This window comes from Crocodylus porosus, unplaced genomic scaffold (genome assembly GCF_001723895.1).
Source record: "Crocodylus porosus isolate Cpor-Errol unplaced genomic scaffold, CroPor_comp1, whole genome shotgun sequence".
Lineage (NCBI taxonomy): Eukaryota > Metazoa > Chordata > Crocodylia > Crocodylidae > Crocodylus > Crocodylus porosus.
The window spans coordinates 216044482-216056194 of NW_017728886.1; positions in this window are offsets into that span (position 1 = coordinate 216044482).

Genomic DNA, 11713 nt, shown 5'->3' on the forward strand with positions numbered 1-11713 from the left:
CCCATTTCCCTTCAGGGTCTCGTGCCTCCTCCTCTTTTTCTCTCTCCTCATCCATCACCTCTTCCTCCTCCTCTGGTGCCTGATGGCAAAATATGGTCTCTAGTAGCCGCACTTATGTAGGCGGTGGCGGGTTTAATTACCCTGATCTTCCCTAGGTGTGCGAAGTCCCTTCAGCTGGGTAGCATGCTCCCCGTGGTTTCCCACCCCTGAGTCTATTCTAGTAATGGGGATTCTTCCCAAGCCCCTGTTACACACCTCCCCTCATAGTTCAAACAAACTCCCCAAATGAAAATCTTCAAGCTCATCAGCTCCGTCCAGATTCTGCTTGGTGCTCCATCAAGGGTATCATATCATCCTTCTTCCATACGGGAAAGGAAGTCAGCATTTCCATTCTTCTTCCCTGCCTGATGTCTCTGTAAAATAAAAGGATTGTAAGACAAGGGACCACATCATTACTCTGGAATTATCCAGTTTGGGTGTGCATAGCCAGCATGGGAGCACATGGTCTATAATTAACACAAACTCCTGCCCTATTAGGAAATAATGAAAAAGTTCTACCCCCCCACCACATGGCTAGGCACTCCCGCTTGATTGTGGAGCATCATGTCTCTGTCAATGTCAGCTATTTGCTGGTGAAGTCTATCGGCATTTCCTCCCCACTTCTTTCTGGAAGAGAATTGCTCCCAGGGTGGTGCCTGATGCATCTGTTTTCAGGAAGAAGGTTTTCTTGAAGTCTGGGGTGTTCGGGCCTGGGTGTTGAGATAGGGCCTCTTTTACTTGCTTAAAGGGTTGGAAGGCACTGGTGTTCCACTGGATCGGGTTCCGTTGACCTATTGTCAGTTCTGTCAGGGGAGCTGCTTTTTCTGAGAAATTCTGGATGAATAGTCAATAGTAGCTGGCAAAGCCAAGGAATGATCTCTGTTGCTTTAGTGTCCGGGGAAGGGAGTGTTGTTGGATGGCCTTATACTACATTGTTCCATCATAAAGCTTAGGTATTGCATTTCCTTTTTACCTAGTGCATATTTCCAGGGGTTGACTGTCAGTCCAGCCCATCAGAGCTCTTTTAGGACTTTTTGCAGATTTTGACAATGGGTTTCCCAGTCTCGGGAAAAAATGATGATATCATAAATATATGCGGCAGTGTACTCCTGATGGGAGGCTAGCAACTAGTCCATCTGCCGCTGGAAGGAGGCGGCCACCCTGTGCAGTCCACATGGCATCCATTTGAATTGGAATAGGCTCCAGGCGGTCCCAAAGACCATCTTTTCTTTATCCACTGCAGCCATCAGGATCTGGCAATTGCCCTTGGTCAGGTCCAAGGTGGAGATGTACTGGACCTGGCTGACTTTCTTTAGCATGTCCACTTGCAGCATCAGGAAGGCGTTGAACTTCATGATCTCATTCACCTTACAGTAGTCAATGTAAAGTTGTATTGAGCTGTCTGTCTTTGGAACCATTACCATCAGGCTCCTCCAGGTGCTCCTGGACCCTTCGATGATTCCTAACCTCCTCATCTGATCAACTTCCTGCCTGACTGCGAGCCACAGGTGTCAAGGTAACCTCCTCCAGTGATTGCGTACAGTACATCCCGCTGGGGTCTGGATATGATGTTCTATGCCCCAGGCTTCTCCTGGTAACTCCTTGAAAACATCCCCAAACTCTGTTATCAGGACCCTTAAGTCCTTTTGCTGTCTAGGGCTAAGCTGGTTGTTAACCTCCAGTCTAGTAGGGGATCTCTTCATTTCTTGGAGCACCCTCATTTCTTCTCCTTCTTCTAGCACACCTAGCTCCTTCATCATTCACCCTTCCCATTGGTGCCATCTTTGTAACAGATTGATATGGTAAATCTGCTTCCTATGGGTGGGCTCAGTATGGAGGACTTTGTAGTTAACTGGCCCATATACCTAGTAACCTGGAAAGGTTCCTACCACTGGGAGAGCAGTTTGTGGGGATTATTGGGCAGCAGCACGAGTACCCAATCTCCTACCCAGAGTCCTTTCTCAGTGGCTTGTGTGTCATAATCTTACTTCTGTCTCTTCTGGCTATAATCCAGGCTCTTCTGGGCTATCTCTCAGCCTTCTTCAGTCTCTCTCAGAAGTCAGCCATGGCTTGGGGCTTAGCTGTGCCCCCGGCTCTGTTTCCCATCCTTGATATATTATATCCAGCAATCCCTGTGCGTGGTGGCCATAGACAGGGCATACCCTATGGAGGAGGATTGGAGTAGCAGGGGATGTGAAAGTAACAAGAAGGGTTACTACAAGTACATTGGTAGCAAAAGGAGGATAAGGAAAAGTGTGGGTCCCTTACTGAATTGGGGAGGCAACCTAGTGACAGAATTTGCAGAAAAGCCTGACATGCTCAATACCATTTTTGCCACAGTCTTCACAGGCAAGGTCAGCTCCCAGCACAGTTTGGGGAGGTGAGCAGGCCTCAGTGGTGAAAGAATATGTTAGGGGCTATTTAGAAAAGCTGGACGTGTACAAGTCCATGGGACCAGACAGGATGCACCTCAGGGTGCTGAGGGAGATGCCTGATGTGACTGCAAAGCCACTGGCCATCATCTTTGAAAACTAGTGCTTGTCAGGAGAGGTCCCAGATTATCAGAAAAGGGTAAATATAGTACCAATATTTAAAAAAGGGAAAAAAGAGGATCCAAGAAACTACAAACCAGTCAGTCTCACCTCAGTCTCTGGAAAAAATCATGGAGAAGAATCTCAAGGAATGCATTTCTAAGAACTTGGAGGGGAAACAGGTGATTAGACATGGTCAGCATGGATTCACCAGGGGCAAGTCATGCCTGACCAACCTGACTGCTTTCTAGGGTGAGGTGACTGGCTCTGTGGATGGGGGGAAACTGGTGGATGTGGTGTACCTTGATTTTAACAAGGCTTCCCACAACATTCTCGCAGGCATGGTAAGGAAGTATAGGGTGGATGAATAGACTGTAAGGTGGATAGAAAAGTGGTTGGAGCCTTGGGCTTAGAGAGTAGTAATCAATGGCTATTCTAGTTGGCAGCTGATATCAAGTCGAGTGCCCCAGGAGACAGTCCTTGGGCCAGTTTTGTTCAATATCTTCATGAACAACATGGAAAGTGGCATAGAGTGCACCCTCAGCAAGTTTTCAGATGACACCAAGCTGGGGAGAGTGTCACAGGCCAGCTGAGCACTGTGAGTATAGTATATAAATTTAGCTACTTGGCTGTTTGGTTTGGGATCAAGGAGGCAGAGCTGGGAGTAAAACAATGGCAAATGTATTATAGCTTACACACACACAACAGTTAAGAGAAAGATAAATGCAATAAGCAGATAATGCAATACTAAAGATCTAATAATAAATAATAACAGATAATAACAACAGATAAATAGATTAATCTGTCACAGGCCTGCAAGAATATCAGCCCCTGGGCTGTTTAAAAAAACAGATAGACAGACATGAGTTGGCAACTTATTGGCAGTCCCTCAATGCCAGGTGCACGCCAGGTGATTCCAGTGAAGTTAGGCATCCCCGATCAATGCTGTCCGAAGGATTACTGGGGAATGTCCCTTGGTCAGGGTCCAATACTCACTCACACCAAGAGTCCGGAGTCCGGGCTTGGAACAGCAATTTACATCATGTTCCCTCTTTTTCCCTTTTTCCTGTTGGTCACCTGACACACGCACTTTTTATACCTAGTCTTATGCTAATCTGCTGGCCTTAGGGCCATTTACAATTTTGTTTTATAGCTATTACCCTATGGGATTAAAAGGTGTTAAAATTATTATAGAAGGTTACTACCCAGACTTGGGTTTATCCAATAAGCAAAGTGGAACACAGCATCTTCAGGTTTGAAATTAACATTACCCCGCCTAAATCCAGCTCCTTTAGAACTCTCTGACTATGCTTTTTTGAGATGTCCTTTCATGAAATGTGCTGGATAAGCTAGGACAGTGAATCCAGTTTTTATCATCATCAAGGCTAAATTCTGAGCAAGAAAGAACTGTTAGGTCAGTTAATTTCACAGCTATAGCTTTGTTTTTGAGGCCTAGTCAGTTCCACAAACAGTTACAAGTTGCATTTGCGGGTTACAAAAATACAAGCTTTATATTAGACAAAAGTTTCAAATGCCTCTAAGAAGCACATATTTTTTACTTATTAATTTCTTTGGTTTAGGCTGTCACAGGGGAGTAGTAGATATGCTGGAGGGCAGGGCTAGGATTCAGAGTGACCTAGAAAAATTGGAAAATTGAGCCAAAAGTTATCTCATGAGATTCAACAAGTATAGATGGGAAGTCCTGCACTTAGGACAGAACAATCCCATGCACCAGTACAGGCTGGGGGCTGAGTGGTTGGGTAGCAGCTCTGCAGAAACAGACCTGTGGGTTATAGAAACCAATAAGCTGCATATGAGCCAGCAGTGTGTCCTTGTTGCCAGGAAAGCTAATGGCATCCTGGGCTGCAATGGTAGGTATGTTGCCAGTAGGTCAAGAGAAGTGATTATTCCCTTCTATTCAGAACTGGTAAGGCCACATCGGGAGAATTGTGTTCAGTTTTGGGCCCCCCACTATGGAAAGGATATGGACAAATTGGAGAGAGGGTGACAAAAATGGTGATTAAAATAGGATTGACTAAAATAGGACTAAATCAGATAGACAACATATGCTCTAAAACACAGGTCTGAGAATTACCTCCAGTTCTGGTCACTGAGTCCAGTCCCCTGGTTCTTGCAGGCAAATATCCTATAATCTTCATAAACTTAGCGGACTTCATCCTGGGGATGAAAAAAGCTTAGGTATTAACAACAAGAATTTCTGGTATCATCTGTAAGCTCATTAGTTGGAAACAGATGAGAAACAAAAGGGTATATTTATCTGTTGCAGGATGACTGTAAGCCACTTACACCGTACAGCCATAAAGGAGGAAAATGTGACTGTAGGATGCATTACATAGTATATTGTTATAATTGAAAAGGAGCTATTAATGTTGTTTTACTGAGTACTGATGAAAAACTGGAATATAGTATACAGTTTTGGTCCCTTGCATTCAAGAACGAAAAATTCAGACTGGAACATGTGCAGAGAAAGGCTACAAGGAAGTCCATAGACACAGAAGTGAAAGGAATCACCTGAGTTATTAAGTCCAGTTCCTTACATTTATGTACTAGACATCAAGTCCAGACTGGACCACTGAACATCCATTCTGCCCTCCCTTCCCTACAAACACATCACAGGTTATACAATATCTGCAACACTTCAAAACAAAATTGGAACACAGATCACAAGGATCCAAAGCTTCAAAACTTCAATGTGCTATAGATAAAGAGGAGAGACTAGAGGCCCTGCCAATGTCTTGGGTGCTGTGACGGCAGGCAATTGGTTATGCTTAGATGATCCTGGAGGATGAACCATGCCCTATGCACCAAAGACAATGAATATATAAGTAAATAAATAAAGTCAATGGTCCCTGCCAGTCTTATCTGGAGGAAATTTCCTTTCTGACCCCAAATCTGGCAAATAGTATAATCCATAGATGTAAGCAAGGTACACCATCTAGACACCTGGACATTTTAATTCTAACCCTAATCCAAGCCCTGATGCTTATGAGGGAAGGAAAAAAAACCCATCACGGAAGCCAAGTTACATATTTAAGGGTAAGAAAGTTCTTTCTTAGCTCCTAGAGGCAGCCAATACTAGGCAGGGGTATGGAACTAATTAACTGAATACAATATAAACACAGTGAAATATTTTAAGCATATTAAGAGCTCAAAAGAAAGGCAATGGACAGTGGAGGAAAACTGATCCAAGGAAACTTATGTGCACACTTAAAACCATAAACTTCCCTATCATCTAGGACCTAAGGTATGTCCTTGAAAAAAGGAAACAGTCTCACCTCAAAGACCTTGGGATGTGGTGAGTTTACCATCCCCACTGCTAAGACTGCTTCGATCAGAAGAAAGATTTTGGAATGATAGTCCAACAGAAACTGTGGGGATAAGAAATCTAAATGATTTTAAAATGAGGCATGGTAGATTTACAAAAGGAATTATATGAGATGGTCACCAGCAATAGCAGGGATTGGATTTAATGACCTAAGGCACTCATACGATCCTGCCTTAAAATTGTTTAAAAAAATAAACTTCAAAAAAGTGTATTTTTTGCTCCACATCTCCTGTTACAAGGTTATTTTAGAAACATACTCCTCTGGTGGTTAGATCTATTAACATTTCCAGGGACCCGAAGGACATCAGGACAGGGGGGCACCAAGACCACCCACTGGGGTGCTCAAGTGTCTATACTAATGTTAGGCGTGCGGGAAACAAGCAGGAGGAACTTCCACTCCTGCTTGAAAATAAAAACTTCGACTTAGTTGGGCTAACTGAAACTTGGTGGGACCCTACTCATGCTTGGGCAGTAAGCATTGAGGGCTATACAAGATAGAGTGGGGAAAAAAAGGTGAGGTGTTGCTCTCTATGTTAAGGAGCCAATATACATCTTCTGTAATCAAGATGGGACCAGAGGAGAGGAAAATTGAGATTTTGTGGGTCAGAATGCAAAGGCGTCAGGGGGAAAAGTGACTTGGAAGTGGGGGTCTACTAGAGGCCGCCACATCAGGAGGATGAGTTGGACCTGGAATTCTCCAGACAGTTCTCAGAGGCCATATGGTGAAGGGACGTGGGTGTCTCTTCACCCATGGGAAGGGTTTATGTGTGACCTAAACTACCCTGACATCTACTGGGAGGAGCAGTCAGCTAGATCCAACCATTCACGTAGGTTCTTAATCTGCATACAGGACCTTCACCTAATGCAGGAGGCATGATCCCACTAGGGGAAATGCCTTACTGGACTTGGTGCTGGCTACAGGGGATGACTTAGTGGGGGATCTACTGACACAAGGTAACCTAGGGGACAGTGACTATCAATTGATTGAATTCACCATCTGGCATAGGGTGGGAAAGATAAACAGTAGGGCAGAAGGGCTAGACTTCAGAAGGGCTAACTTCAGTGTGCTAAGGTGACTAGTTAGTGAGGCACTGAAGAACAGGAGCATTGGTGAAATGGGAATCTAGGAAGTGTGGTCATTTTTAAAGGGTTCAATCCTACAGATGCAAATGGAGACAATCCCATTGCACAGGAAAGGGAGCAAAGGGCCCAAGAAACCCTCCTCGCTGAACAGGGAAATCCAGGAAAGCCTACAGGCAAAAAAAGAGGCATTTAGGCTGTGGAAGCAGGAGGTAGCTACCAAGGCAGAGTACACATACTTGGCTTGCACTTGCAGGAAGGCAGTCAGAAATGCCAAAGCAGAAATGGATCTTAGGCTGGCAACAAAAATTGAAGACAACAAAAAGTCCTTCAGGTATATAGGGATAAAAAGAAGGCACAGGGTAGCATAGGACCCTTACAGGACAAACTAGGGCAATTAGTGACAGATAGCGGGGTCAAGGTTGAGCTCTTCAATGCCTCTGTATTCCTGAACACGGATCAGGAGAAATATACCAATTAGATCATAGACAGGCAGAAAAGGGAAAATAGCCGACCAACTGTTAGTGCTGAGTTAGTGAAGGGACACTTGGAAGCGCTGGATGTGTTTAAGTCAGCAGGCCCAGATGATCTTTATCCAAGGGTGCTGAAAGAATCGTCCAGTGTCATAGTAGAACCACTGCCATGTCTGTTTGAGCACTCTTGGTGCTCAGGTCAGGTCCCAGAGGACTGGAAAAGGGATGATGTGGTCCTTATTTTCAAGAAGGGAAGGAAGGATGATCTGGGTAACTATAGCCCAGTTAGTCTCACCTCTATCCTCAGGAAAACCTTTGAAAAAATGCTTAAGGGATCACATATGTGGGAGTCCAGTGGGAAAAACAATGGTGAAGGGTAATCAGCACAGATTCATAGCAGATAGATCCTGCCTGACTAACCTTGTTTCTTCTTATGACCAGGTCACAAAATGTTTAGTCACAGGAATGGAGGTAGATGTCATCTACTTGGATTGTAAGAAAGCCTTCGATATGGTATCTCAATCTATTCTCACAGATAAACTGAGAGGCTATGATGTAGATGACAACACAGTCAGGTGGGTGGCAAATTGGCTTAGGGATTGCACCCAGAGAATGGTGGTGCATGGGTCAGTTTCAACCTGGAATAATGTGGGTAGTGGAGTCCCACAGGGCTCAGTCCTCAGACGTGTGCTGTTCAATATCTTCATCAGTTACTTGGATGAGGGTGTGGAAAGAATTCTGTCCAAATTTGATGATGATACCAAATTATGGGGTAAAGTTAATACACTAGAGGGTAAGGAATGAATCCAGCTGGATCTGGACAGGTTGGAAATGTGGGTGGAACAGAATAGGATTCAGTTCAACAAGGATAAGGTGCTTCATGTAGGGAGATGGAACCACCAGCATGCTTACAGGCTATGGGAGGATCCTCTCAGCAGCAACAGCTGCAGAAAGGGATCTTGGAGTCATTATTGACACCAAGATGAACGTAAGTTGTCAATGTGACGAAGTGATCAGTAAAGCTACCTGCACTTTATCATGTATTAGCAGGTGCAAGACAAACAGATCCAGGGAGGTGATACTTTCCCTCTAGGTGACATTGGTCAGGCTGCATTTGGAGTATTGTGTCCAGATTTGGGGTGGACAACCTCAAGAGGGTTCAGAAGAGGGGCACTGGTATGGTTAGGGGCCTGCAAGCAAAGCCTTGTGAGGAGAGGTTGAGGGCCTTGGATCTCATCAACCTCTGCAAGAGAAGGCTGAGAGGCAAATTCATTGGGGGAAGGCGGCAGGGGGGAGCAGCAAGGAATAGGAGATGCTCTGTTTGCCAGGGCACCCCTTGGAGTAACTAGGAACAACAGCCACAAACTGAAGGAGAACAGATTAGGTTAGACATCAGGAAGAACTTCTTTACAATGAGGGTTGCCAGAATCTGGAATGGGCTTCCAAGGGAGGTGGTGCTCTCCTCTACCTTGGGGGTCTTTAAGAGGAAGCTAGACATGAACCTGGTTGGGGTCATCTGACCCCTGCGCTCTTTTCTGCCCAGGGCAGGCGGTCAGACTTGATGATCTGCTAAGGTCCCTTTAGACCCCCCAAAATCTAAGAATCTATGAATCCATGAATAAATTTATTCATGTACCATTTAAATCACTGGTTTTATGCCAAGGGTTTTTCCCCATTAAGAAAAGCAATCACATCACCACCTTTCTTTCGCATAATTAAACAAGCCAAGCTCTTAGTCTCCTCTCATAAAATAGGCTCTCCATTCCCCCAAATTCTAGTTATTCATCAATATTGTATGCATGACTAAACAAGTGCAATGATTATGGGAGAGTATATCTTTTCTAATTCCTATTATTATTCTCTTTAGATGTACATCCATATAAATGTCTACATACAAATATCTCTAGATAGTCTGTCCACATTATGCGTGTCAATGCTTTATAGGCAAGTTAAGATTGTTAGTAGAAAGCAAACTATACTTGTGGCCAAGAGTCTTTTTAGAACACCTCAGAAAGTTTATATATGGGTGCACAGGTCTAAATTATTTTTATTTCTACTTCTTATTTCTAAAATAAGAAATGTGATGAGTCTTTACCTAAAATTTGAAACAAACATAAATCAAACTTTAGTTGAGACTCAACAAAATACTATTAAAAACATTAAAATATTTTGTTTCCCTCCACTTCCTGCTAAGAAAAGCTGAAGTGTTAAAAGGCCACAAGTCTGTTCTCACCCTATTTTCAGCCTGATCAAAAAAAGAAAGTGCCAGAAATATGTTCTCTCAAGAATTTCAACACAGCTTTTCATTCATGAGATTCAGGTAATTTGTATAAAGTTTGATAAATATCAAAATGTATTATCTTTTGGGGGGTAAAACTGAACTTCTGCATACTTTGAGGTTCACCTGTTACCAGTAAAGAACTATTTGAGATGGACTGATCACTTCTCAGGGTAGTATGAGCTTTTGCATCTGAGAGGTATTGGATAAGAGCTGTAATGCTTTTTCAGAACTCTAGTGTTGATTTTTTCCCCTTAGCAACAATAATGTTATTGTATTTTACTAGGAAAAAAGAATCAACAGGTGTGGAAAAAATCTAGTTCACATTTTGATGAGATCAAATATAGATTTTTAAGGAAAATAAATAGTGGTTACAGGATAGATATAAAAAAATAACATATCTGAGATAAAAGATAAAACACTGGAGAATGACACTTTTACCTGAAAGTTCAGTAGGTGTCAGCTTTTGGCAAGACCAGACAAAAATCCATTTTATCTGTATCCTGTCCAGATGTTGTGATCTGTCTGGTGGTTTCAGGAATGCCGTGTGAGGTCTGGTGGGGCTTGGGAGCATGCAAAACAAGCAAATGGGACATTAAAAAATTATGAAGCCTCCTGAAAGTTCTGCATCATACAAATAGTAACTGATCTGTAAAGGCCACTAATTTTCTATATAACGGGTATGCTAGTGTCCCTCCACTTACTCTCACCCCCATTAGCAGATGTGTGTTTAGTTCAGTAAAAGGCTATTGTTCTGTATTGTTAGTGGTTGCCAGTCACTTCTTGCAATGTATCCCAGTCATGTAATAGAACCTTTTTAGCAAAGTATATTGCAGCTTCCAGGGCAGTACATGGGAAAACCAGATCCTGTTGAATTTAGGAGTCTTGCCATTGATTCCATAGGTGCCAAGAAGCCATCCCAGATATACTAAAACTCTACCACTCAGAGTTGGGTTGTATGAAATACACTCAGAGACCTAAGTAATACGTTTTGTGATCTGGAAAAACCTCCCCTGCACCCTGGAATGGGGGATAGTGCCACTAAACACTGGAGAGCAGGGGAGGGGGGATAGGAGGATAGTCAGTCTTACCTTCCCTGAGAAATCAAGGACCTCAGCTGTTGATGCTGTGGTGTTACTGACAGTCTCCTATTGCTGGGGCACAGGGCTGCTACTACCAAGGCAAAGACTCCCCAAGATGCCACTATTTCAACGCCCACTTTGAGTTAGTGGCTGCTGACAAGCTTTAGTTAAATTGCCGCCATTGCTATTTTTCAGAATAGGCACACTGATACGTGTGATGTTGAAGTCTGCTGGAGCACACAGACTGAGAGTGGGGCCCAGTGAGAAGCCCAAGAGCCTACAAAAGACTGAGACTCAAACCAGAAGGTCCAAGAGCACAGGGAACATTGAGCTGAGTGAGAGGGGTCCAAGCTGGACCAAGTGGACCAAGCTGGATTAAAGGGTCTGAGAGCTCAGAGGAGGGGTTGTGTGTGGGCCTGAGGGTCTGAGAGTGCAGAGAGAGAGATTGTGCAGGGGCCCAGGGGGTCTGAGGGCTCAAGGGGGCCAAGCGTATAAAGATAAAGATCAAAGAGAGAACATCTGTGAGGCTTGGGGTGGGTATAGGGAAGGTGAAGGAGCTGCACAACTTGCTCTTAAGGCTCTTGGTACCCTGCAGGAGTCTAGTCAGTTTGAGAGGGACTTACCAAGCCTGAGAGCTGGTTCAAGACCAGTGGGGGCTCAGAGGAGACTCAAGGGGAAATTATTATAGTTTCATAGTTGGTAGGGTCGGAAGGGACCTGAGCAGATCAGCAAGTCATAGATTTCATAGAATTTCATAGAAATTAGGGCTGGAAGGGACCTCGGGAGATCATCGAGTCCAGCCCCCTGCCCAAAGGGGGCAGTCCAACCCCTGCCATGGCAGGAAAGAGTACTGGGGTCAAACGACCCCAGCAAGATGTTCATCC